The sequence below is a fragment of the Protopterus annectens genome, chromosome 1.part0, assembly GCF_019279795.1.
Source record: "Protopterus annectens isolate FY-2018-M chromosome 1.part0, PAN1.0, whole genome shotgun sequence".
NCBI classification, from domain to species: domain Eukaryota; kingdom Metazoa; phylum Chordata; order Ceratodontiformes; family Protopteridae; genus Protopterus; species Protopterus annectens.
The window spans coordinates 837,503,777-837,530,821 of record NC_056725.1 but is presented as its reverse complement, the minus strand read 5'-3'; the positions used below and the strand labels follow the sequence as shown (position 1 = coordinate 837,530,821).

Here is a 27,045-nt window from a genome sequence, read left to right as displayed (position 1 = left end):
TTTTTGGGCTGAAAGCGATAAACCAGTGGATTAAAGTCTTTTTTGTGTGACACAGTGTTTCACCATTACTTGTGTTTTTCCTTTTAAGTTTATCAACATACCTACTTAGGGAAGCAAATTGATATGTTATCAAAGTCAGCAACATATGGGGCATGCATAGAATGATTACCCCCACCAACTGCATCAGTCACACCATCGAAAAAGCCAACCAAATTAACCAAGTAATACGTAAATCCATATTGACTTGGATCACGTGTTTGCAAATTACAAATTTTGATGTTAATAAAGTTGTCTGAGATTTGCTCCATGTGTTTACACATACTACTAGTGAGGCTAATACAATACTAGGGTAGACAATTTTCTGGTTAGTTACAACAGTATCATTATGGAGAGGAATCACAAATGGTGTTTGTCAGGGCTCAGGCATGTACCCTATGGAGACACATTAAAAAGCTTAAGGTAGGGATCAGCAACAATGTACTTTGTGCTAACTGCAGGGCAGCCTCATATATTGTCCAAGGTCTTGTACTGTTCTTTTTAGTTTCAGGATCTGGTCCATAATGATACTGACATGAGCATAGTTAAGAAATAAAGGGGAGGGGAAGGGAAATTGGTGAATGCGGGAAGGGCAATATTTTGAGCTAAGTTTGTCAGTCAGGATATTTGCTGTGGCTTCAGTATCAGAAGAGACAATGCCATTCATTTCAACTTCACTATATATTGTGCATCTCTTCTAATAATCCTAATATAACTGAAGAAAGTTTGTGATTGTTTTGCAAGGAGTTAGCTACCTTCAGTTCATATTCAGCAATACTCTTCCTAATGATGCCATTAAGATCCCTGCAGACCTGCCTAAACTCCTTTGTCTGGCTGATGATTAGAGATCAGGCCAGCAGGTGACAAAATATTTTTAAAATTCTTAAGATCTTCAGATAGCAATATAAGGTTGGCTTTTGAGTAATCCATGAAAGTAGTTGAATTTCTGTGCAGTTTGGTACTAATTTTGAGGTAAAATGTGTCATCCTAGAGATCAGATTAGATGAAGGAATATATATATAAATAACATTAGCAGGAGTGCACAGGAACACGGCATTCATCAGGACAAGGTTAAGAAGATTTACCCTTTTCATAAAGTATCAGTAAAATCTTGGAAACAGTGGACCTGCTTATTAGGTTTTGCTTAAACTGATGGATGGATAACTGAAGTAACCTAGAATTAGTTTATTAGGATTAATACATATGGAACCCCTTTTAAAAAGTTCCTACTGTAGTCCTCATGTAAAACTATGGTGGATCTATATTTGGCCATGATGTGGTAATTAACTTTTTTCCAGTGTGACCAAAATGTCAAGTAGTTCATATTTAGAAACTTGAAGTAACAGGTGCAAGGTACTATCTGAGCTGATAAAATGGGTAGGTCTCTCATTAAAAATGAAAATCTCATTGTCAGTGCACCGCATAAACTTAATTATGCAGCTGGTTGATTGTCAAGAAGCAGACTTCATGACTTCAGTCAATCTTATGTGATTCCCAAACCAGAAACAGAGAGATACATCCTGACTATGAGTTAGGTGACCAGTGATAAATTAGAAACTTGGGCATCTGACACACTGGGAAGATAGAATTAGTATACCCATCTTTCAATGGATGGGTATGCAGATAGAGGCACCTCATAGCTAATATCCGGCAGAAGTTAGGGATGTGCAGGGTGAAGATGTCTTCTGGAAGGCAAAATATTTGCTGAGTCACTGTGGAAGCAGGCTGATATGCCAGCCTGTCTATCTGTCTTGTGACAGTATATGTGTGTGCTGAGGTGAGACATTAGGACATAGCAAAAAATCCTTCTAGACAAGATATATGAAGCTGTCCTGAGGTGGCCCAGTCTCTTCACTGTCCTTGAACATGGGTCATCGAAAGTCTCGGGGGAGGATTGTCTGGTTAAGTAGACTCAGTCAAGGAGGAGAAAACCTCAGAGTCAGTTGACGGTCAACTTTGGAGGGTGGGAGAGGAGAAAAAATATTTAAAATATCTTTTGTAATTCTCTTGTCCACATTAACACTGATTGTGAACTGTGTTTTAATTACTCTTTCAATACAGTTAAACTCACCTGTGATTGCACTGAAAACTTAATTCCAATTGTCAATATACTGGTTCCTGTAGTGACTGGTATTCCAACAGCAAGTTTCATGGCTTCAATGAATCTGCTATAAGCCCTCTGACTCTCTTAATCCATCTAATGTTCCCTGGTTCATTAATTTGTACTGAGGAAGTCATTCTGTCCACTAAAACTGATATGTCCACCTGAAGTTGTTGAGTTTTATTTTGGGGGATCCCACCTTCTAGATGAACATTTTGGTCAGCAAAATATAAAGTAAAAAACTAAATGAAGTTTTGTGTGCTGATACAAGTGCTGTCAGAGCAAAATCTATTGAACATGAAATGTTAGAACTAAGAAATACTGTGTTCAAAACGATACAGGAGAATATGTCTATACATCCTCCAAATGAACAAAAAATTAAATGTACTCCAACTCACCTGGCAGGCTGACTCAAGGAAACAAACACCTGACCACATCTGATACTGAGCACATACACATTCACACATACACGTAAGCTCATATACACACACACACACACACACACACACACACACACACACACACACATACCGTGCGTGCGCACACATGTAACACTAGGTCATTCTGAGGAGAAAAGGCCATGTCAGTGACTAAGTCAGCACTGATAAAACTAGTACTGGACAAAGAATGCAATTTTATCACAACACAATCTCAGACAGACACAGAACAACTTAATGCCAGATGAACAGAACATATTTGAGGGTGACTGTGATTGTCTGTCCACAACACAGCCTAGCCTGGCATAATCCAGCAGTTACTAAACAATCCATCTGTTACCAGAGTTAATCTAAGGGAACAAAAGCTGTAGGGCTGCATTCACCATCCCTAAAGAATGCAGTGACACCACTAAGAACTGGGACTTACAATTTGCTATTTCTGTGGTGAACTGTCCTTCATAAATAGATGCTGAAAGTTGATTGCTGCCAGTATTAAGTTATACTGACCAATGAGCTTCTTTGTATGCATGTATGTATGTATGTATGTATGTATGTATGTATGTATGTATGCATGTATGTATGTATGTATGTATGTATGCATGTATGTATGTATGTATGTATGTATGCATGTATGTATGCATGTATGTATGTATGTATGTATGTATGTATGTATGTATGTATGTATGTATGTATGTATGTATGTATGTATGTATGTATGTATGTATGTATGCATGTATGTATGTATGTATGTATGTATGTATGTATGTATGTATGTATGCATGTATGTATGTATGTATGCATGTATGTATGTATGTATGCATGTATGTATGCATGTATGTATGTATGTATGCATGTATGTATGTATGTATGTATGTATGTATGTATGTATGTATGTATGTATGTATGTATGCATGCATGTATGTATGTATGTATGTATGTATGTATGTATGTATGTATGTATGCATGTATGTATGCATGTATGCATGTATGTATGTATGCATGTATGTATGTATGTATGTATGTATGTATGTATGTATGTATGTATGCTGCTCCTAGCATTTCCCATGTAGGTGATTAATATGATCTGTCACTGCTTGCACCTTAGGACCATAGTTCTGTCCCACGTGTTGCTGTTACAACCACAGTCTGTGAGAAAATGGGATAGTGATGTACTTGCTGCTGCCTTTTGTAAATGTAAGTGTTGTGTTTGCACCCTTGAGAAAATACTGACATATTGCTGCTTAAAGGGTGATATTCTTGAGAATAAAGCAAGTCATCAATGGACATGCACAGATGTATGCAAACATCAACCTGCCAACATAAACACTCTCAGGTTTTTTAAGTCAAGTGGGAAGGAAAATGAGGGTCTGCAGACAAGTGCAGAGATGCAGAATCAAACTTGAAGCCAGGATTATCCTTATATTTTAATAAGTAAAATATCTGCTATACAATACTGCAGTGAAAAAAAACTATTGCATGTCAGCAAGAATATATGTTCTGCTTCTGAAACACATACAATAATAAAAGGACTGAGTTTGCATGTGTAATAACATCATGCTTTTGTTTTCAGCAATTCAACAAAATGGAACCTGCTTTCTTTACTGTCATAGTAAACCAGTATCCCATAGGAATAGACCCAGATTCTTCAAATTCGTGAAATGCATTCTGTAGTTTATTATGAGTTTGGATGCTGTAGCAGACGCAAGCACTTCCAGACTTCATATTGCTATTTGCTTTGAATTTCAGTGTAGTATGGATTTTTCCTTAGTAATGTCTCATAAATGTTACATTCTAACACACCCCATAAAATGAAGGCAGTCAGTTTCAGTTAAAAGAAACACCATATGTCAAAAAACATTAATTAAATTCCTTCAGATAGCACATTCAGTGGGTCAAATTGCACTGCAGAAGCTAAAGAAAACAGAGCAGCACACTTCCCTTCCTTGCATGGCTGTTCTAGTCACCGGAGCCCAATAAAACTTGGTGAAAACTTTCCAGTGATGGATGATAAATACATTAAGTGGTAAGCATTTTACAGTGTGATTTAAAAAGTAAATGAGTTAAGGTGAGCATTCCTGTTCATGTATAACAATTAAACTTCTAAACTTATTTACCAAGTTTGTTTAGTTGTTTTTCTGGGTACTTAGACCTATGTGCTATTTTTGAAATGTAAGATTGTGTTTGAAAAAGGTCTGTTGGCATCAGCCATTGCCTTACTTCAGTCAACAAATTCAGTAAAGAAATAAAGTTTATTAGCAAGTTAGCAGTTGCTAGGAGTACATGTTCATCCACTGAAAACTGCACCGAGAGAGCAAAAGTCACAAGTATTTTCCATAAGGCAGATGGCCACAAGGACTATCATCAAAACTCAGAATTAGTTTTAGTGCCATGAGTTGACTTGTAGCTACAAACACCGCCACTAAAATGTTGTCTTTGTGTGTGTGTGTGTGTGTGTGTGTGTGTGTGTGTGTGTGTGTGTGTGTGTGTGTGTGTGTGTGTGTGTGTGTGTGTGTGTGTATGTGTGTGTGTGTGTGTGTGTTTGGGGGAAGGAGGCTGTGCTTGGATATTTGTGCACATGCTTGTGTGTTTTTATGTGGGGGTTGTTGTGCTTGCATATTTGTGCACATGCGTGTGTGTGTGTGTGTGTGTGTGTGTGTGTGTGTGTGTGTGTGTGTGTGTGTGTGTGTGTGTGTGTGTGTGTGTTTGTGTGTTTCTGTGCGTGTGTGTGTGTTTCTGTGTACACAAAATGAATGTGTTTACACAGGACCCCCTACATCTGCTTGACACACCCAGGTTTATATTACATAAACTGAGTTACTACAAACAATGAAAAGTGGAGTTCACACATTCTCATAATCCATGTATTTTACTTTGCCGGTGTATAGCAACTGTGATACAGAACAATAAGTGTTTTTGAAGGCCCTTCCCTGCACCCCCATGCTTGAGGCTTTACCTCTCTTACTTTATTATTCTCCTTGAACAACATACAACTCAGTTTCATTTGATTATTATTATCTCATTTCAAAGTGAAGCAAGCAAAAGAAATAAAAAAGAACAAATTCCAACTTAGAAAAAATTAACCCCAACCAACTACAATTCAAGCTCAGGTGATATGAGCAATTGTCTGTTAGCAGTTTACACACGTGCGGTATGAGGAAGGAATATAACATTGTACATGTGGGCTGCAGATGTGCAGGCATTCTCATCTGGTATTTTATATTTATCATTGCTTCTGCGAGACAGTGGTGAGTTGGCATAAGTATGGTAAGAAATGTGAGGACCGAGCAACGCTCTGCAACCAGTCAGATTTCAGTAAATGGACACTCATAGTTGGGAGATATATGCCATACTGAATCTTACAGTCATCACTGACTAGTGAATGAGCTTTTCTTTACAAACACAGACATAAGTAGTTATTTCATGTCTGAATACATTATGGCGGTTTGCAAGACATTTAGCTCAGACAGTTGAAGGTGTGAAGTGATAACATTACCTTTCAACCTCTTAATACAAAAAATATGGACAAAGCCAAAAATAATGTAGGGACAAATGCCCCAAAATAGGGGCAGATAAAAAACATTGCTTTTATAACCTTAGAATGTTGTTAGAAAAATAGGTTATGAATTAGCATGCATTTTCTGTAGGATATGATAGTGATTTCAGTCCTCAGTGACATGCCAGAAAACCACATCTTTTTGGCAAACAGATCAAAAATTTGAAGAAAAACCATGGACATTCTGCAGAAGACTTTGGACAGTTGAGAGGTATGGACTGGTAACACACTTCATTGTTTAGTTTTTAAGTCTGATTCTCTCAATTTCTGCTTGAAATACTGTATGACTGTCACATAAACCAAAAGGACTTTGTCACATGAACTAATAGCTTGGATACCCATCCAAATAGCACAACTGCCCATTGGAGTTGCCTGGTTAACAAATATATAACAATAAGATAACTGGATTACAGCTCTGCTGTGATGAAAATCAGTCCGACAGTGTTTAATATAGGATAGTTTTACATATCAGGCATGGCTTTTAATGTGAACTGTGCATTAGAAGAAACTATAGTTTATAACTTGTAATTAATTAACAGTTTTGCCAGTGGGGTGATGTGTCAAATTATCTTCCACAATTAACAGCTGTTACCAATAAATACATACCAGAAGAAATAGTTACATTGGTTGATAATCACTTGTATGACTTGTGGTTTGGGGTAACCTGCTAAAAATACACTTCTTCAGTGGGAGCACTGCAAAGGAAGTATTAACCAGCCTTATGTCATTCACATACTGCAAGGTTCAAAACTGCAAAAATGGTAATTTTACACATGGCCTTCCACAAAGAAAGGTTTTAAAGCTTGTCTGTCTCTTCATATAGTTTGCTTTGTTCAGACAGGAGTTTTCTCAAGTGTGTTGGCACAGATCGCCTAAACCCCATGCCATATTCATCAAGCTAAGATTCATTAAACTATTTATTTTTGAGTGTGTTGACATACTATGCAGTCATATGTACCAGTATTTCCACTAATAAAGAGCTAACAGGTGCATTGGAGCTGCTAATAAATGTTTTTAAGTTATTTATTTCCTCATCAAGCAATGAAAATATATACACTCAACTGGAAAAAAGGAATAATAATAATCCTACCTAAGAATGAGATAAAATAAATTACTTTTCTAAATAATGCAGAAGAATAGCCAAGAACCCTTGCCAAGTAGTCATATTAAGTGTTTTGCAAACTAAGTACTTTAACTCATAAAAGAATACGTGAATTTGGTGAAGGAAGAAAGTACAGTTGTGTACACTTACCATAAATGTAGATGTTCGAGTGTATTCACTGTTGCAGTCATCACACTTGGGTTGACTCCCAGAGCTGTAGAAAGGGTGGAGGCAGTCAAGAAGAATTGGGGCTGGCAAGTATGCCCTGTAGGACTGCTGTTGCAAAACCCGCCCTGGATTTGGAAAAGATAAGCAGGTAGTAATGTTTGGTGAAGGTGTGAACAGAACTCCAGGTAGCATCTTCCAGAATGTCCCTGGTAGGGATTCCCCTGAGGAATGCTGTAGAGGTAGAAGTTGCCCTGGTGGAGTGCGTTCTGACCCCTTGAGGGGTTAGTTTCCCATGTTGTCTGTAACAGAAATGGATACAGTGTGCTATCCATTTGGAGATTGTTTGTTTTGATTTGGCCTTGCTCCTGGTGCAAAGCTGACTAGTAACTGGTCAGATTTCCTGAAGGGCTTTGTCCTATCAAGGTAGAATCTGAGCTATCTGTGCACGTCCAAAGAATGCAGGATTCTTTCCCCTTTTATTTTGAGGATTAGGGAAGAAGGTTGGAAAATGGATAGATTGGTTGAGAGCTACACTGGACACCACTTTAGACATAAAAGTAGGGTTAGTCCTGAGGGAGACCCTGTCAGCATGAAAAATAATGAAGGGTTTCACAGCCATAAGAGCTTGTAGCTCAGACACTCTTCTTGCTGAGGTGATGGCCAGAAGCAAGGCTATTTTCCAAGAGAAGAATTTTTTCCCTGCTGACACTGCAGGCTCAAAGTGGGGGGTAGCATGAGCTTTTCCAGTACAAAGTTAAGGTCCCAAGCAGGGGTGGGGGCTCTCCTTGGTGGCCTTAAGTTGTTTGCCCCTCTCAGGAACTGTTTGATGAGAGGGTGAGAGAAGAGAGGTGGCTCAGTGTTGTAATGAGCCGAGATGGCAGAGGCATGGATCTTAATGGAAGTGAAGGATAGGCCTCTGTGGAGTAGATCTGCTAGGTAATCCAGGATTAGAAGTAAGGAGGGCAGTGCTGTGCCCACTCCTTTAGCTTGAATCCAGGAGCAGTACCTTTTCCACTTATCAGCATAAGATTTCCTTGTACTGGGTCTTCTGCCTTCAAGAATGACATCCAGCACCTGCTTGCTTAGGCTGGTCACTGGGGGAGAATTCAAGAGATAAGCCAGGCTGCAAGATTCAGGGTTTGCAGTTGTGGATGCAAGATGTGTCCCTCCTGCTGAGTGAGGAGGGTTGGGATCTGGGGTAGGTGCCATGGTGGCACCAGTGACAGGCTGCGCAGTAGTGGGTACCAGTGCTGGCGTGGCCAGTCTGGGGCAATCAGGATTGCCCTTGGTCTGTCCTGTCTTATCTTAAGTAATATTCTTGTAAGAAGAAGCAGAGGGGGACATGCATAGACTGAGAAGTTTACCCACTGTAAAGATAGAGCATCCACTTTCCAGGCCCTGCAGTGAGGTGTCCTGGTGCAGAATTTGCTGAGTTGGTGATTGTAGGGGGAGGCAAAAAGGTCCACATCCAGGGTCTCCACTTTCTGGGTTAGAAGGCTGAAAGTGCTGGGGTCTAATTGCCACTCATGTAGGTCTAGGAGATTTCTGCTTAAGTCATCTGCTAGAGAGTTTTGTTTGCCTAGCAGGAATTGAGCTTGCAGATGGATATGCATGTCCAAGGCCTTGTTCCACAGGGTCATGGCTAGCCTGCAGAGTGGGTAAGAGTGGGTTCTTCCTGCTTGTTGATGTACCACATAACTGTGGTGTTGTCTGTTTTTATTAGCAGGGGTCCTAATGAGAGTAGGGACTTGGAAGCTGTCAGAGCTTGTTGAATGGCTAGCATCTCTTTTTGGTTTATGTGCAGATGAATTTGACTTGAGCTCCAGTGGCCCTGAATGCACTTGTCGTCCTGATGTGCCCCCAGGCATAGTCTGATGCATTTGTGGTTAGGGTCTGGGTGGCGTGGGGTTGTGTAAAAGGTAGTCCTTTGCTGTGGTTGCATGCTGATGCCCACCAAAGAAACTCTGTCCTTAGACAAGGTATGATATGTATGAAGGTTTCCAGGTCCTGAGAATGTTGGCACCAAAGACTTTTTAAGTACCGTTGATGTTTCCTCATATGCAGTCTGGCATATGGAATTAGTAGAATGCAAGCGGCCATGAACCCTAGAGCCTGCAGGATTTTCCTTGCGGATAGCTGGGTTCTGGTAGCCATTTGAGCAAAGTAGCCTGTTTGATAGGCTTGCTTTTCTGGAGTAAGGAATGCCATTTGGGATGCTGTGTCCAAGCTTGCTCCCAGGAATACAATCTTTTGACTGAGGACTAGTTTTGATTTCTTTTCGTTGATAGTGTACCCCAGGGAGGTTAGAAGGTTCTTTACAAATGTCAGGTGCTGCAACAGCTTTTCCTGACTCAGGCAATCGTCCAAGTAAGGGTAAATTTGAATCTTTCTCTGTCTGCAATAGGCAATGGCTGGAGCCAGGCATTTTGTGAAGACTCTGAAGCAGTGGATAAGCCAAAGGGAAGTGCAGAGAACTGATAATGCATAGATCCTGCCCTGAAGTGTAGGTATTTCCTACATGAGTCCCTGATAGGGATGTGCAGATAGGCTTCTTTTAGATCTAGGGTGGCTAACCAGGCATCTTTGGACAGCATAGGAAGAAGCTTCTGAAGGGTGAGCATTTTGAATTTTGGTACCACCAGGAAGGTGTTTAGAATGGAAAGATCTAGGATTGGGCATGAAGTGCCCTCTTTTCTGGGTACCAGGAAAAGTCTGGAATAAAACCCTTGACCTATCTGTTCTGCAGGAACAGGTTGAATTGCCCTTATGGAGAGCAGGGAATGAACTTGGTTTTATGCCTCTGCCCACTGGTTTGGAGGAAGGTCTTGGAACCCTTTTGGGTTTGGCAGTGAGTGAAAGTAAAATTTGTACCCCTAGGATACAATGTTGAGGACCCATCGGTCTTTGGTGATGGAGGTCCAGTTTTTTGCATGGTGGGCAAATTTTCCCCTAGGGGCATGAGCAAATGGGCAGAGGTGAGGAGTGGAGTTGAGAAGTCATTGTGAATTCTTTCCGTAATGGGATGGCTTAGCACTCCCTGCCTTAGAAGTGGTGGTACTCTATTGCTTAGATCTCTGCATATCCTGAGACTGTAATATGGGTGGTCTGTTACCCCTTGTTCTAGTTTGAGATGGCCTTGAGGGGGCTGGAAAGGACCAATGTTTCGAGGGGCAATCTGAATCTTGGAGGCTGTACTTGTAAGAACCCTTTTTGAGATGGCCTTGAGGGGGCTGGAAAGGACCAATGTTTTGAGCTGCAATCTGAATCTTGGAGGCTGCACTTGTAAGAACCCTTTGACTGTCTGCATAGATTTAGCTTTTTCTTCCATCTTTTTAAGAACCTGTTCTACTTTGGTGGCAAACAGATTGTTCTTATTCAAAGGAGCATCTAGTAGTTTTGATTTGACATGGACTGGCAAGGTCTGCTCCTTAAGCCCAGCATGCCTTCTCAATACAGAATCAGTGACTGCTGCCCTGCAAGATGCTTCTAGGGTGTCAAACCTACATTGCAAGGTATGCTTGTTGACTTGGCTGGCAGAATGCATAAGCTCCTGTAATTCCTTATTTTCTGCACAGTCTGTAAAGGTAGATGATTTTTGCTTAATAAGTTCCATAGTATGTTGCTGGTATTTCAGCATGTGAAACTGGCAATTCAATGCCCTAATGGTGAGAGTTGCAGAGGTGTATACCTTTTTTCCCCATCTGTCTAAAGCTTGGGAATCCCTGTCTGAAGGGGTGGGATTCTTAGCTGTAGTGGCTTTTATTCCTTTAGGCCCTTGGGAAATGACCTCTGGGTCAGCAGAAAGATTTTTGAAAAGAAACTTGTGAGAGTCAAGGACTCTGTAGTACCTGTCTGATTTCCTTGGAGCAGGGGGTAAAGTATCAGGAGTTGGACTGGATTCCATAAAGACATCATCCACAACATCCAGAACAGGAGGGATAGTTAAAGGTCTATGCTAGGGCAGCATTAAATATTCTCTGAGTCTCTTTTTGGACTGAGGATAGTCCTGACATTCCCAGTGGAATTGCTCTCTTAAAGTATGCAGGGTTTCACCAAAAGAGAAATAATCTGGAGGGGAAGCTGAGGGAATGGATTCCTCTGCATCTGAATCCTCATAAGCAGATAAAGGCATGTCTTCATATTCAGAAACCTCAGAGTCATCAGACTCCTGGTCAGTTAAAGCTGTTGGGGACAAGTTTCTTTTCCTCTTAGCAGGGGAAGGCCGGCTTCCCCTAATCAGCATGATCAGGTCTTCTGCCATTTTAAGCATTTGAGGTTGTGGCAAGGAAGTAGGTGCTTGAGTTTTGTTCATCGTTTTTTTAGGCATAGCTCATACTCTTGGCCTTAGAAACTTGGTAGTTTTAGACAGAACTGAAAACGTGAAAGAAGTCATCAGTTTGTGTCGAATATTGGTAATGCGAAAAACTTCCTCGGAAGCCAGTGCCTGCACAGCATCCAAGGTAGAGACATCTGCAGGCTCCGTAATCAGATCAGAGTCTCGCAGCATACCGGACTCCGAACGCGTCTCGGTAGCGGCCTGAGAATCCATTGAAGCAGGCATCAGTGGCTTTGAAAGCGCCTCACTGAGTACCGGCGAACTGGCGACTAGCTTAACGGAAGCGTCGTCAGCAGTTTTCGATCTGTGCGGTCTGTCTCTATCTTTATCCTTACATTTTTTAGGAAGATCAAATGGCTTACCGAAGCCATTTCGAAATACGGAGATCGAGGGTGAAAGTATTTACTGACAAAAAGGGCCCAACAACAAAGAGTTTGGGGGTTGAACAAGGCGCAAAACCGACAGTGAGGTATCTCGTGGTCTGGGCCTAAACAGGTGATGCAGTAAGAATGGAAATCTCAGTGTGGTATTTGCTTTCCACAGGCGAGACAATTGTTAACTTTTTCTGACATTGGTTAGAGCAAGAAAAAAGGATCCCCAATGGGGTACTTAGCTTTAGAAGACTTCAGGATGATTCAATTCAGAAACAAAAACTCAGGTAGTGGCCAACCAGCACTCGTGTGAAACATTTCTGCTTCGGGCTCCTCTGTAAGAAAGACTGTTGTAATGGCACCAGATGCCTGTTTTTATACCCCTGATGACCTGGTGTTAGTCCTGCAGCAACAGCAACCAATGCAGAAATACTAAGTCTCTGGTATCCGGGCCAACTGAAGGCTACCTGCAGGCAGATAACCCAAGTGTGATGACTGCAACAGTGAAACACGAAGAACATTGTAGATTATAACTTCCATCTGGAGAAAAGACAGTGTAACCAAGTTGAAACCAATATTATAAACTGAAAATATTCTGTCATATCACAATTTAAGTTATTAGTAATGATACCAAACAAGCAAACTGTAGCAGCATTGTTGACAAATATAATTGTTCTAAGTGGCAATTTAATACAATTTATGGCCGCAGACCAATTTGCAGCAATCAGAGGACAGGGCCATACTAGGTGCATACGGAATGTATTCTCTCGCTGATAATGTTGTTCAAGCCAGAATTCCCCTTGAAAATAAGTGAACTGGAGTGATATGCTAATAATATAGTAATTTACCAAATATAAAGCCATATAATACTTTATATTTTGTAATTATGTAATTATGCTTTGTAAATATGTTTGGCTCATATCTGTTATGTTCTATCTGTCTTATCTGGAGCTTTTTGTCCTCGGGCCTCTGCTGAAAATGGACATATATCCAGTCGGACTATCCCAGTCAACAAATGTAAAATAAAATAAATAAATAAAATAATACTGTCCAACGATTGTCATAAATTAAAGCCAGACAGGTTTGTTATTCTTTCACTGTTATATTTTGGTCTAATCAGGGAGTCTGCTTATCTTCAAGTCTTCTAATGGGCAGCTCTCATTCCCAATATGCACTGAGAATATTCACCTCAGTTAAGGTTGGATCACCATTCCTCCTGGTTTCATTCTATATTTTGTGGCATTCATCTCCAGTACCCATTTATTGTCAATTATTCCTTTTCTATATACAGCCAAAATAAATTGCTATTGCTAGTACTACCACCAGAAAAGCAACTAATTATTTTCTGAGATGTCAGTTCAAGGTAATATTTGCCCAGACATTGGATCCCACAAATTCTTAACACATAACCGCATACCCGTTAGAGCTGACCCAGTAGTCAGGGACTTAGGGACACACGTAGTAATCTAGCTTTTGACCATCACGTGTCTACAGTGGTGAGGAAATCATTATATATTGCACAACTTATAAACAAAGGTATGGCATCTAAGTCCAAGGAAGTCATTGTTCCACTGTGTTTGGCATTCATCAGACCTAGCATTGAGTACAATGCCCCCTTTGGTATGTACCTAACCAGGCATATCTAACAACGGGAACGTCCACAAAGGTTCCTCACTAAAAGAATACAGGGAGTAAATAAAATGTCCTATGCAGACTGCCTCATGGCCCTATCCCTGTATTTTGTCTCCTACAGGCTTTTGAGGGGAGATCTATGGCTGACATGCAGGGCATTGTCATGAGCCCACTCTGATGGACCTCCTACATACCAAAAAAACAAACAGCACCAGATTTAAAGACTTAAGCCTTGCCTGTGATATAAATAGGACCTGCTGGAGAGATAGGTATATATCCCAGAGACTACCTCATCTATGGACTAGGCTCCCCATCCCTGTGAATCAGAGTTCCTCACTAACCCAATTCAAGTGCAACTTGGACAATTGGATGGGAAACTGGAAATTCATCCCTGGTCTGGCACCTATATCTCTAATGGACACAGGTAATCTGTAAATGATTCATCTCCCAGGCCCACGCTTACACTTATCAAGGGTATCAGAACTTGTTAGAGATTTGGGATGCATGGCTAGGCTTAAAAAGGCCCTTGTGGTCATTAGCCTAGTAAATACCTATGAACCTGTGTATATTTTATGAACAAGAATATGGCTGGTTGTTGCCATGCTAGTGTTACTTGTTTTAAACCGTGATATCAAAGGCAGTATTTTGAGGTGAAGTACAAGGAGGAGGGAATATGATGAAACTGTAGGAAGCTTGAGAAGGTAGATAAAAATAGGAGCAGCAGTGAGCTTGAGTTACAGAGAAATTGGAATTCTGCGAGAGAAGGGATAGTTTGATGTTGGAATTTAGTAAGGGAAGAGAGAGTTTGGTTGTAAGAACAACAAAGGACAGAATGATCAGCCTGGATTAGAGCAGGTGCAAAGCCAGTTTGTGGTTAGGTGTTCCTTAAGCAGTAGTTTAAATTTGGATGTGTTGCTAGAATTTAGTATTGTCTGAGGCATGGAATTCCAGGACTTGGGTATTTGGCGGGAGAATAGAGAATTACCATAACAGTTATTAGATTTAGTTACTTTGAGTGCTAGTTTGTTGGAGGATCTTAGTAGCCTGCCGTTTGAGTAGGGCTGCACTAAACTCTTAAGTGCTGGACAGCTGAATGGATGGTGGAAGATGGAATGAATGAAAGTTAGTTGGTTGAGGGATAGGAGATTGAGTAGTTCGATCCAATTTAGTTTATGAAGTGCTGTGCAGTGATGTGATCTGTAAGGGAGGTTAGTGGCAAATATTGCGATTTTATTATAGCAGGACTCCAGTTTGATTAAATCTGATTTTCTGAGATTAGTGAATATTGGTGAGGCACATAGAAGGGTAGAGAGTAGATGAGTCCTAGTTATGGAATGTCTAGTGGCCTCGATTAGGCATGGCTTGACTCTGTATAGCTTAATGTGGACCTTTTTGATAGTTAGAGTGAGGTGTTTGTCAAATTTTATGTTGTTGTCAACTGTGACTCCAGTGAGTTTGGTGTGCTGGCCAAGGTCAATTTAGTTTTACTGGCTGAGAAGATGGTGAAGGTAGAGATCAGGAACTTTCCTATTGGCGAAGAGCATAAGCTTTGTTTTATTTGGACTGAGTATGAGTTGGTAGTCTGAGAGGTATGTTTCAATCTCTTGGAAAGATTGTTGGGTTGTTTGTAGGAGTTCTGGTAGGGAGGGAGCTAAACAAATGAGGGACGAGTTGTCTGTGTATTGAACAATGGTTGCATGCTGGGTGGCTGTGGTGAGCCTGTTGGTGAATATGGTGAAGAGCAATTGACAGAGAATTGAGCCTTGAGGTACTCCTACTGAGACCAGTAATAGGGTGGAGAGTTTTTTGCCACTTAACTGCCTGTTGTTGGTCAATTAAGTAGTTGAGAAACCAGAAGTGGGTTGGCTGAGTTAGGTTGAAGGAATCTAGCTCATTTAGTAGTTTTGGTGGGATACTGTATCAAAGGCCTTAGACATATCAAGAAAGATAGATGAGATGAGCTGCTTGTCATTTCTAAGCTGGTTGATTGAATTTGTAAAACTAACAAGGGCAGTGGTTGTACTATGTTTAGGTCTGAAGCCATACTGAGATGCAGACAGGAGATTATTACTTAGTAAATAGACAAGGAGTTGGCTGTGTATGCATTTTTCAAGAATCTTGGCTATGGGAGGGAGTATGAAAACTCAGTAAAGGAGCCACCTTTGTTAAAAAAAACAGTGGGCATCACTAATAATTGTCATGGTTCAAATAAACAACAGTTGATAGCACACCATTAGTAAAATCTTGTGCTGATGGATTAATGTATAGCAGCTGACACTGCTGAATGCATTTGACTGGTATAACTAACTTTCACATAGCTACCCAAATGAATGACCAATGTATGGCATTGAATGGTTTCAGAAGTCCATTACAGCACCTTGGCTAGAACTTGATTTTTTTTTCTCAAAACAAAAAATTCAGCTATATCCTAAGTACATCTGTCCCACCCATCTATAGCTTGGGGCAGCATGGGCCCAAGTCATCTAAACCTAATCTTTGCAAAACATTTTAGTTAAATTTATAACAGGGATAGAGAGTATAGCTACATTCGTCTGGCTTGGAGAACATGAAAACGTAACACAAGTACAATCTTCAGGAATGTGCCCCTTATTGGCTTATTGAAACAAGCTTAATAATGAACTGATCAACTATTTGTCATGTTTTTTATAAAATTGTCAAATTGTCCATGTACCTATCCAAAGCAAGAGCCTGATGAGATACTAGTATAGCAGCTCTGATTTCTGCCAGTTTTGTGGGTTTACTCCCATTTTTTGCCATATCAAAAGAAAAAAAAAAACAAAACAGGCAAACCTATATTTGCAAATATCATCTCAATATTCTCAAGCAGGGAAGCCACCTTGTCTAATGCTTCCACATGCTCATTCATGAAAACATTATTACTTTCCTTTACATCAAATCAAATGCCCCCATCCCAAAACTGCAAAACCTACAATTTTATCAATCATTTTCTGACAACTTCTTGCTAAAACTGGTTGTGATGGTCCGTCTAGCCCCACAAAAACTTAAATCTTCTTTCATCTTCCATTATCCTATTCCTATTTATTTCTCATTTACTTAAGTTCCACCCTTATATCCTCCCTTTGCAAACTGACTTTTGTACTTCTTAAGACTTCCAATGTTCCTGCTTCTTATCAAACTATACCGTTCAACTACATGACATTGGCCTTGTTTATATTTTTAAAATATCCTCAGTATGCAGAAATGCTATTCCCATACACTCTAAATTGCTACCAAAACTGAGTGACCCAGTCATTCATAAATATTGCTTTATCCACCTGTTTTTAACAATAGTATCACATATTTTCACTATTTCTCCATGTAAGCAAATCAGCCATGTCCTGGCTCATGACTACTGTGCCATGGTCAGATATAGCCACTGCAACAGATGTTCTTCATGTTTCACTGTTGCAGTCATTACATTTGGGTAATCTGCTGGCAGATTGCCCTCAGTCGGCCTGAATAACAAAGTCTTGAGTCCTGCGTCGGTTACTGTCTCCTCTTCCATGACGTCAGGTCATCAGGGGTATAAAACATGCAGCTGAAGCCATTTTAATCAGTCTTTCTTGCCGCGCAGTGCCCGAAGCAGAAGCAGTTCGCAAGTGCCGGTCGGCCGACTCCTGAAATTTTCATATTCGAGTTTCAGAACTGAAGTCTTCAAACTAAAGGTGAGTACCCTGTTGGGGAAACTTTTTCTTGCTCCTTACCAATGTCAGTAAAAAGTAAAAGTTAATAATTGCATTACTTGTGGGAAGCAAATACCTCATAAGGATTTTCATTTGTACTGTATTCCTTGCCTAGGCCCTGATCACAACATGCCTTGCTGTTGGTTTTGTGCTAAATTTAACCAACATACTATTAAGCGTTGGTATATTTTTGCTTCAAGATTTAACTACCCTGAAATGTCGTTGGTTAGCAATCTGACTACCGGAGTTCACAAAAAACGCAAGGAAAAAGATAGAGACAGACTGTCGAGGTCCAAAACTGACAACGAAGCTTCTCCTAAGTCAGTCGCTGGGTCACCGGTACTCAGTGAGGCGCTTTTGCAGCCCCTGATACCCGCTACTTTTGAGTCGCAGGCCTCTACCGAGACCCATTCGGAGTCCGGTATGCCATGAGATTCTCAGAGTATTGAACCCGCGGATGTCTCTCCCTTGGATGGGTCAGGAGCCGCTGAGCAGGCACCGGCTTCTGAGGGTGTTTCCAGGCCTCAACATTTTTATATTAAACCGATGCCAGCAACAAAAACAAGGTCAAAAACAACTTCTATGTCTAAAAAACTGATGCATGAGCCACGTGCTCAGGTCCCTATGCCTAAAAAACAGATGATCAAAATGGCTGAGGATTTAATTATCTTGATCAGGGGTTCCCAATCCCCCCCTCCCACTAAGAGGCCTAGGCAAGGCACTGATTATGAATCTTCAGATCAAGTTTCCATTTCTTCTGATTCCTCTTCTGATCAGGAATTTTCTATTCCACCCTATGAGGATTCTGATGCAGAGGAATCCATCCCATCTGCTTCTCCTCCTGAGGATTTCTCTTTTGGAGAGACTTTGTATACTTTAAGGGAACATTTTCACTGGGAGAGTCAGGGCTTCTCTGAATCAAAAAAAGAGGCTTAGGGATTTTCTTCTTCTTCCTCAGCATAGGCCTTTGGCAATACCTCCTGTATTAGACATTCTTGATGATGTGTTCTCGGAATCAAGCATGGCTCCTGATTCCCTGCCTACGGCTTCGGCTCCTTTCCTCCTCTGCCACTACTATCCAAGGTCTTACTAAAAGTCAAACAGGAAAAACCAAAAATGATCCTAATTGCTCTGGACTGGCCTCGCCAGCACTGGTGCCCACTTCTAAGGAATATGTCACTCCTTCCTCCGTGGTACTTGCCTCAAACACCTCATCTACTGTCTCAGCAGAACTTTCAAATTCTACATACTCAGCTTCAAACTCTGAATCTTGCAGCATGGCTCGTCAACTAATTATTCAAACCACATCTCTCAGTAAACCTGTGATGAATGTCATTTTGGAAGCCAGAAGGTCTAGTACTAGAAAATCTTATGCTGATAAATGGAAGCGATTCTGTGCTTGGAACCAAGCACAAGGAATAGACACAGCAAAGACCAATATTCCTCAGATTTTACAATACTTAACTGAGATGCTTGACAAGGGCCTATCTTTTTCTTCAATAAAAATCCATGCCTCTGCCATCTTGGCTCATTACAACACAGAGCCTCCCCTCTTTTCTCATCCACTGCTTAAACAGTATCTCAGAGGGGCAAAAATTTAAGGCCTACCAGGAGAACAGCAACTCCTGCACGGGACCTCAATTTTGTGCTAGAAAAACTCACCCTGCCACCTTTTGAACCAGCAGCTACTGCTGATATAAAATTTCTATCTTGGAAGACAGCTTTTCTTTTGGCAGTCACTTCAGCAAGAAGGGTTTCAGAACTACAGGCTCTCATGGCAGTAGAGCCTTTCATTATATTTTACCTGGACAGGGTGGCCCCCAGGACCAATCCTTCTTTTATGCCTAAGGTGGTATCCAGCATGGCTCTTAACCAGACCAGTCATCTGCCAACATTTTTCCCAAATCCGCAGAACAAGGGGGAGCGGATTCTGCATTCATTGGATGTACACAGACAACTAAGATTCTACTTAAACAGGACAAAATCTCTAAGAAAGTCTGAGCAACTACTGATAGCATTTGCTGCAGGATCAGAGGGGAAGGCTATATCAAAGCAGACTATTTCTAAATGGATAAGGCACTGCATCTGTTTCTGCTACTTGCACCATGGTAAACCTGTGCCCAAGGGGATCAGATCCCATTCCACCAGGGCTGCCTCTACTTCAGCAGCTATTCTCAGAGGGGTGCCAACCAAACACATTCTAGAAGCTGCTACTTGGAGCTCTGTTCATACTTTCACAAAGCATTATCATTTGCCTCTCTTCTCTAAATCCAGGGCAGGCATTGCCACTGCAGTCCTGCAGGGCCTTATAGCTGCTCCTAATGCTGTTTAGTTCCATCCTCCCATCCATAGCTTTGGGATTCTACCCAAATGTAATGACTGCAACAGTGAAACACGAAGAACATAGTACAGTTGTGTACACTTACCATAAATGTAGATGTTCGAGTGTATTCACTGTTGCAGTCCAGGTTACCCACCCGCCATCCCCCATTCTATACCTTTTCTTTCCTTCACTATACTCAAAAGCCTTTGTAGTGTATTTGCTTTTAGTTGAAGATAAATTTTGTTTCTAAAGGTACATTTATATATTTACAGTTTATATATATATATATATATATTTGGGGGGCACCTGACATCTAGGGCAAGAAAAACTGATTAAAATGGCATTGGCTGCATGTTTTATACCCCTGACGACCTGATGTCATGGAAGAGGAGACAGCAACTGACGCAGGACCCAAGACTGTTATTCAGGCTGACTGAGGGAAACCTGCCAGTAGATTACCCAAATGTGATGACTGCAACAGTGAATACACTCGAACATCGACATTTATGGTAAGTGCACACAACTGTACTTTCTGCACCTACGTTATATTTTCTACAATGCTTTTATTAATGAGCCAAAAATCCAGCCTACTGGTCATACCTGCATGCATGCTGTAAAACATGTATTCCGTAACACCTGGATGTAAAACTTGCCAAACAAAAACCTTTACTAGCTAAGTAGCTCTGTGATACTTTTGGAAGCTGTTAATGTGGGAAGTATGTCCAACCAGGGCTCAAATACAACATTTTAAATCAATTCAACCAGTAATGGATAAGAAAACCCAACTGTAGCTCAAACAGCCTTAGCAAAGTTCCTAAGAGGCTACCCATTATCTAAATTTGATTAAAAAAATTTGCAATCACAATAGGTTCCTGATATGTATTCAGCAATGCAGGTAGCCATCTTCCTTTCTCACCTCTTATTACTTCCTTAACTTTCCATGTTTGAGAAGTAATTTGGCAAATCCTGTTTAGTTGAGGTAGTAATTGAGAATATCTACTCACCTTGACATTTAAGAAATGATTCACGTTCCTGTTTTACATTTTAGCTCCTGAAGGAGTACCACTTTGACCTAATATTTATTTTTCACTTCTAAGCCAGCATTGACTTTGAATGGGGTAGACAGTCCCTTTAAATTTTCAAGATATACATATAACACGCTCTTTATCCTTATGATATATTACATCATTCGCTTACCTTGACTACTTGGGCACCTTAGGAACGCAGCAATTATTACCTGAAAGTGCAATTTTAATACGCTATGACAGTAAACTTATCCTGTTTATAAATACCCTTGAACTGGGGCCAGTCCAATAAAGCAGAAGACTCCCCACCCAGCACACCAAAAAATGTTCACCAGTATAGATACTTAAACAAATAAAATGTGATTGTTGTAAGATGTATGCTCACAGTCCTGGAACTCATGCACCACATAGAGATGAAATTACTTATACCAAAACCCAAAACCCCAGCTTGCATATAGAACTGAGCATAAAAAATCCAGCACTAATGAGTCAGTTGAGACTGTTCAACCTACTACCCAACCAGACATTACAAATATATTAAGCAACATTCCCATAACCAAACTTGTATTCCACTGAGAGTAAAATATTATGTGCATGGATATACATAAATTATTGCCAATGGCATAAAAGGTTTAAACTTTTATCACACTAATTAAGGCAGGACATATCACAAATTCACAGAATATACCATTTACTGATACATCAGCAAGAAAGTTTATATTGCCCATTCCAGTTACTGCTAATTGCAAACCCTGATCTGTTGACTCAAGTCAGTGATTCTGGTAACTTAGCATGCCATGACTTCTCCAACAAATCTGTCTGCTCAGAAGAGATATTTTGTATAGAGACTTTCATAGTCTAGTGAGTATCTTCTTCAATAACTACACCCAGTAGTCATAAAAGGTTAAATAGACATTGCTTTACAACCCTCCTTTGCTTGATTTATCATTACAGCCAGGATCTTTAACTGCTTCTTTTTCAGTGGAGGCAATTTATATTGGGAGTTTGAAACCAGCCTGTCCATTTTACTAGCTGCCTAAATCATTGCCTCTGTTGACTTCACTACATCAGAATAGGATTACAAGTACAGTTGTGTAAAATCTTACCATAGCAGGACATGACAGAATGCTGCCTTGCTATTGTCAGTGTTGTGTGACAGCTTGCCGTAATCAGAAACAGAAACATGTTTGCTTCCAAGGATCAAGACCAGTAACTTGTAAAAGGTGCTCCTTTTCTCTATGTGAGAAATTAATACTACTAGGCAAATGTCTTGCACCTTATGTTGTTATTATACTCTGACATATGTCATTACCTGTTAGACTATGTCTTTGCTATAAATACGCTGTTTTTTTTTCCTCTGAAATGCTAGATTATACTCTTATATTATGTGAAATTTTGCTTGTCTGAATATATGGAGCCTTCCTTGTGATATTATACTCTGACATATAGGTCATTTCTCCTGTTGAACTGTGTCTTTACTAATATTATACTGTTTCTTTTTTCATCTGATATGCTAGATTGTACTCTTTTATTATGTAAATCTTATATGTCTGAATATACGGAGCTTTTCTTCCCAGGCCTCCGCTGAAAATAGGCATATACCCAGTCGGACTTTCCCGGTCAACAAATGTAAAATAAATAAATAAAAAAATCTATATCTTATGTTCTAGAGAGAAGAGGAATGAAGGTCAGCAGAACTAAGACAGAATATATGTGTGTGAATGAGAGGGAGGATAGAGGAATGGTGAGGATGCAGGGAGTAGAGGTGGCGAAGGTGGATGAGTTTAAGTACTTGGGATCAACAGTTCAGAGTAATGGTGAGTGTTGAGGAGAGGTGAAGAAGACAGTACAGGCAGGATGGAGTGGGTGGAGAAGAGTGTCAGGAGTGAATTGTGACAGACAAGTACCAGTAAGAATGAAAGGAAAGGTCTACAAGAGGGTAGTGAGACCAGCTATGTTATATGGGTTGGAGATAGTGGCACTGGCAAAAAAGCAGGAGTCAGAGCTTGACGTGGCAGAGTTGAAGATGTTAAGATTTGCACTGGGTGTGATGAGGATGGACAGGATTAGGAATAAGTATATTAGAGGGTCAGCCCAGGTTGGAAGGTTTAGAGACAAAGCCAGAGAGGCAAGATTACATTGGTTTGGACATGTGCTGAGGAGGGATACAGAGTATATTGGGAAAAAGATGCTAAGGATGAAGCTGCCACATAACAGGAAAAGAGGAAGGCCTAATATAAGGTTTATGGATGTGGTGAGAGTTACATGCAGGTGGTTGGTTTGACAGAGCAAGATGCAGAGGACAGGAGGAAATGGAAACAGTTGATCTGCTGTGGCGACCCCTAATGGGAGCAGCCAAAAGAAGAAGAAGAAAAGAATCTATATCTTAATGTGCCACACATGTATCTCTGGCAGTTAATTTCACAGATGCTGCTGTATTTAACAGCTAATCTAATGCCAAGTTTTGTTTGGAAAGGAGTCTCTTTTGTATGTTCTCAGACTATGTACCACACAAAATAGTATATATTAATGTATTTGCTGGTTCCTTACCAAATTGACAATATTGCACCTATTTCCTGAGGTCTTCAGTATATTCTGAAATACTTCCACAACACTTAGCAAATATGAATTATCTACCACAAGACGAAAAGAACCAGCCAACATTCACACTTTTTCGCAATTTATTAAAAGAACAAACAGATATGAAAGTCAACAAAACACACTTCTCTAGCGCCTTTACAGAGTATACCTTTCCTTTCCCAGATTCCCCTTAAGTACACCCATCAGTTCAACTCATTATCAAATTAAACAATTAAATCATTAAAAACAATAAAAAAAAAACACTCAGAAGAAACATTTCCAATGACATTCTTTATTAAGCCCCCCTGGGGTTAGAGTGTTAAACTTCAAAATAAAAGCAGGTTCTATTTTTCCAGAGCTTTCTTTTAATATTACTGTCATTTATATCCTGATATTTAATTTGTTCTAAAACAGTGGCCTGTAATCCATGGGGAGCCCAGTATGATACTCCAAAAATGTAAAGCTACTGGGCTCTCCTTGTCACCCTTATTAATATCCCTTAAATGTTCACTTAACCTAGTTCATAGGTTCATACTAGGCTATTTGCCCTAGGGCATTTATAAGCCTAGCCAGAGTGTGTTTGGCTTTCGCCACCCATTTTAAATTAATTTTTCTATGCCTTTTTTTGAGGTTAGTATACTGTGCCTCTGTCTAACAGTGACACAGAAGTGATACCCGGGGTAAACCTACGATCTCCCATCCACTCATCAAGATTCCTCTTGAAGAGAGTCAATGTGGGACTCTGCCTAACCTGGACTGGGATTTTATTCCAGAGTGAAGGGAGCCTCTGGTTTATGAATCTGTCCCTCCAGCATGTCCTATTTATTTCAGTGCTTTACTTTCCACTATATACACCTTGTTACAAGGACATTTCAACCCATAAATTACTCTCTCTGTACCACATTTAAAAACCCTTCTCTTTTGAAACTTTTTTTTCTATTTATCTCATCAAACCCCGGTACTATATGTTTGCAATACTAACACTTTCCACGGGGGAAAGTACCTTGGACTACATGTTCCCTATTTCTCCTTATATCCGGCAGATAGAACTTCCCATGCACTATGAAATCCCTAATGCTTCTACCTCTTGTATATGATATCTGAGATGGGTTAGTAACCAAGGAGCTCCATTGTTTACGCTTTCCAAAATTCCCCAATAATATTTAATTAACTTAGTTAACCTTTCAGAGAATATTGTTTATTTAGTGACAAAAACATTTTTGCCCCCTTTACACCATAATTCTTTCACTTCTTCTTTATGGATATTGTGCTACCTTCACTGTTTTACCAGATAATTTATTTATGCCTTCTTCATTTCATATTCTGAAATAGTTTTATTTATCATCTAGTTTATTTTATGGCACCAGAGAGACTGGGTTCACAGGTGGTTTCAAGGGTAAATGTTTCTGTAGAGCTTCTACAATGTCTTTAAACAGGTTTTCAGATGGTTTAGCTATTGTGATGAAACTATACAATCAATCACATATCTTGGCACCTATTATACTAAGCAATACAGATTTTTTTTTCATCAAAAGTCACTAAATCCCAGTACAGCTTTATATTGTTGATATCAGTTGCACAATCTTCAGCTGTAACTATCACCTTTTTGTCATGCCTAGGTTATTGCACACGTGGTTTTTAGATCATTGCCTTTTACATAATACTTTTACTTCAAAATATGCTCTGTGTCATCTTTTCTACTTCAAAATGACAATTTCTAGTTTTTTCACTTTAACAGCACCTTAAACAAGCAATCTGAAAGTCTGCTTGTTTTGTTTTTTAAAATGTATATATATTTAAATATTAAAATAACTACAATCTTTTATTGTGTATGAGTAGTTATTTTTTATTTATTTATTTAAATTTATTTAAAATTTGTCAACTGGGAAAGTCCGATTTGGAACAAAGCCAATTTTCAGCGGAGGCCCTGGGAGAAACTCTCCAGATGCATGTCTTTTTAATGTGGGAGGAAACTGGAGCACCCAGACAAAACCCACACAAACGCAGAGAGGACATGCAGACTCACTTATTGGCTGCCATTTTTTTAGATATTTGTGCAATTATACAAAATTTCATTATTTTTTCTTTTTATATAAAATAATTGCATATAAATCATTTCTCTGTGTGATCAATAATTTGCCTCTTTTATATGTAGCTTTCATGTATCCTTCTTCGTATGGTTGACGTAAGATGCTACATTATCATTGTATTGCACCATGTTTTCATAATACATGAGCCAAATCAGAACACTTCAATCATTTTTGTTATGACATTAGATGTTCTTCGTGTTTCACTGTTGCAGTCATCACATTTGGGTTATCTGCCTGCAGGTAACCTTCAGCCGGCCTGAATACCAGAGTCTTCAGATTTCTGTGTCGGATGCTGTCTCTTCTTCCATGACGTCAGGTCGTCAGGGGTATAAAACATGCAGCCTATGCCATTACATCAGTCTTTCTTGCCATGCAGTGCCCGAAGCAAAAGCAGTTTGCAAGTGCCGGTCGGCCGACTCCTGAAATTTTCGCTTTCGAGTTTCAGACCTGAAGTCTTCAAAAAAGATAAGTACCCCGTTGGGGATCCTTTTTCTTGCTCTAACCGACGTCAGTAAAAGTTAACAATTGTCTTACCTGTGGAAAGCAAATACCTCATAGAGATTTTCATTCTTACTGCATCCCCTGTTTAGGCCCAGACCACGATGTCTCTCGCTGTTGGTTTTGTGCCTTGTTCAATGCCCGAACTATTCGTCGTTGGGCAATTTTTGCAGCCAATTACTTTCGTACTCGATCTGTGTTCTCCAAAATGGCTTCATTAAGCCATCCAACTACTGTTCTTCCGAAAAAACAAAAGGATAAAGACAGAGCCAGACCGCATAGGTCCAAAACTGCCGAAGACACTTCCGTTAAGCTAGTCGCCAGTCCGCCGGTACTCAGTGAGGTGCTTTTGCAGCCCCTGATACCCGCTACTTCAGATTCGCAGGCCTCTACTGAGACCCATTCAGAGTCTGGTATGCCACGAGATGCTTCTTCGACTATGGAACCTGCGGATGTCTCTACCTTGAATGGGTCCGCAGCAGCTATGCAGGCACCGGCTTCTGAGAGTGTATTCAGGCCTACAGACATTCCTATTAAACTGACACCATTGTTTTCATTCAGGCCAAAAACTTGCACTACGCCTAGAAAACCTATGACCAAACCGCAGGCTCAGGCCCATATGACTCAAAAACAAATACTTAGAATGGCTGACTATCTTATTATCTTAATTAGGGGAAGCCAGCCTTCCCTATCTAAGAGACCTAGAACTGAATTTCTTTCTGATTCTTCTGATCAGGAATTTGATATTTCTGCTCCTTCTGATTACCAGGATTTGCCCTTATCTACTTATGAGGATTTTGATGCAGAGGATTCCATTCCCTCTGCTTCCCCTCCAAAAGATATTTCTTTCGGGAAATATCGCATACTCTTAGGGAGCATTTCCGCTGGGAAAGCCAGGATTACTCTAAGTCCAAAAAGAGACTTGGGGAATTCTTACTCCTACCTCAACACAGGTCTTTAGCTATCCCTCCTGTTCTGGACATTGTAGATGATGCTTTCTTGGAATCTAGCCTTACCCCAGACACTTTACCTCCAGCTCCCAGAGAACCTGACAGGTACTACAGAGTACCTGACTCTCAAAATTTCCTC

At 40.2% G+C, this 27,045-nt stretch overlaps 1 protein-coding gene across 3 annotated transcripts in view; it reads left to right on the top strand.

The window, feature by feature from the left end:
• Positions 1 to 27,045, top strand: part of DSE (dermatan sulfate epimerase) — a 522,935-nt gene that overhangs the window by 190,254 nt on the left and 305,636 nt on the right. The window lies entirely within an intron of this gene.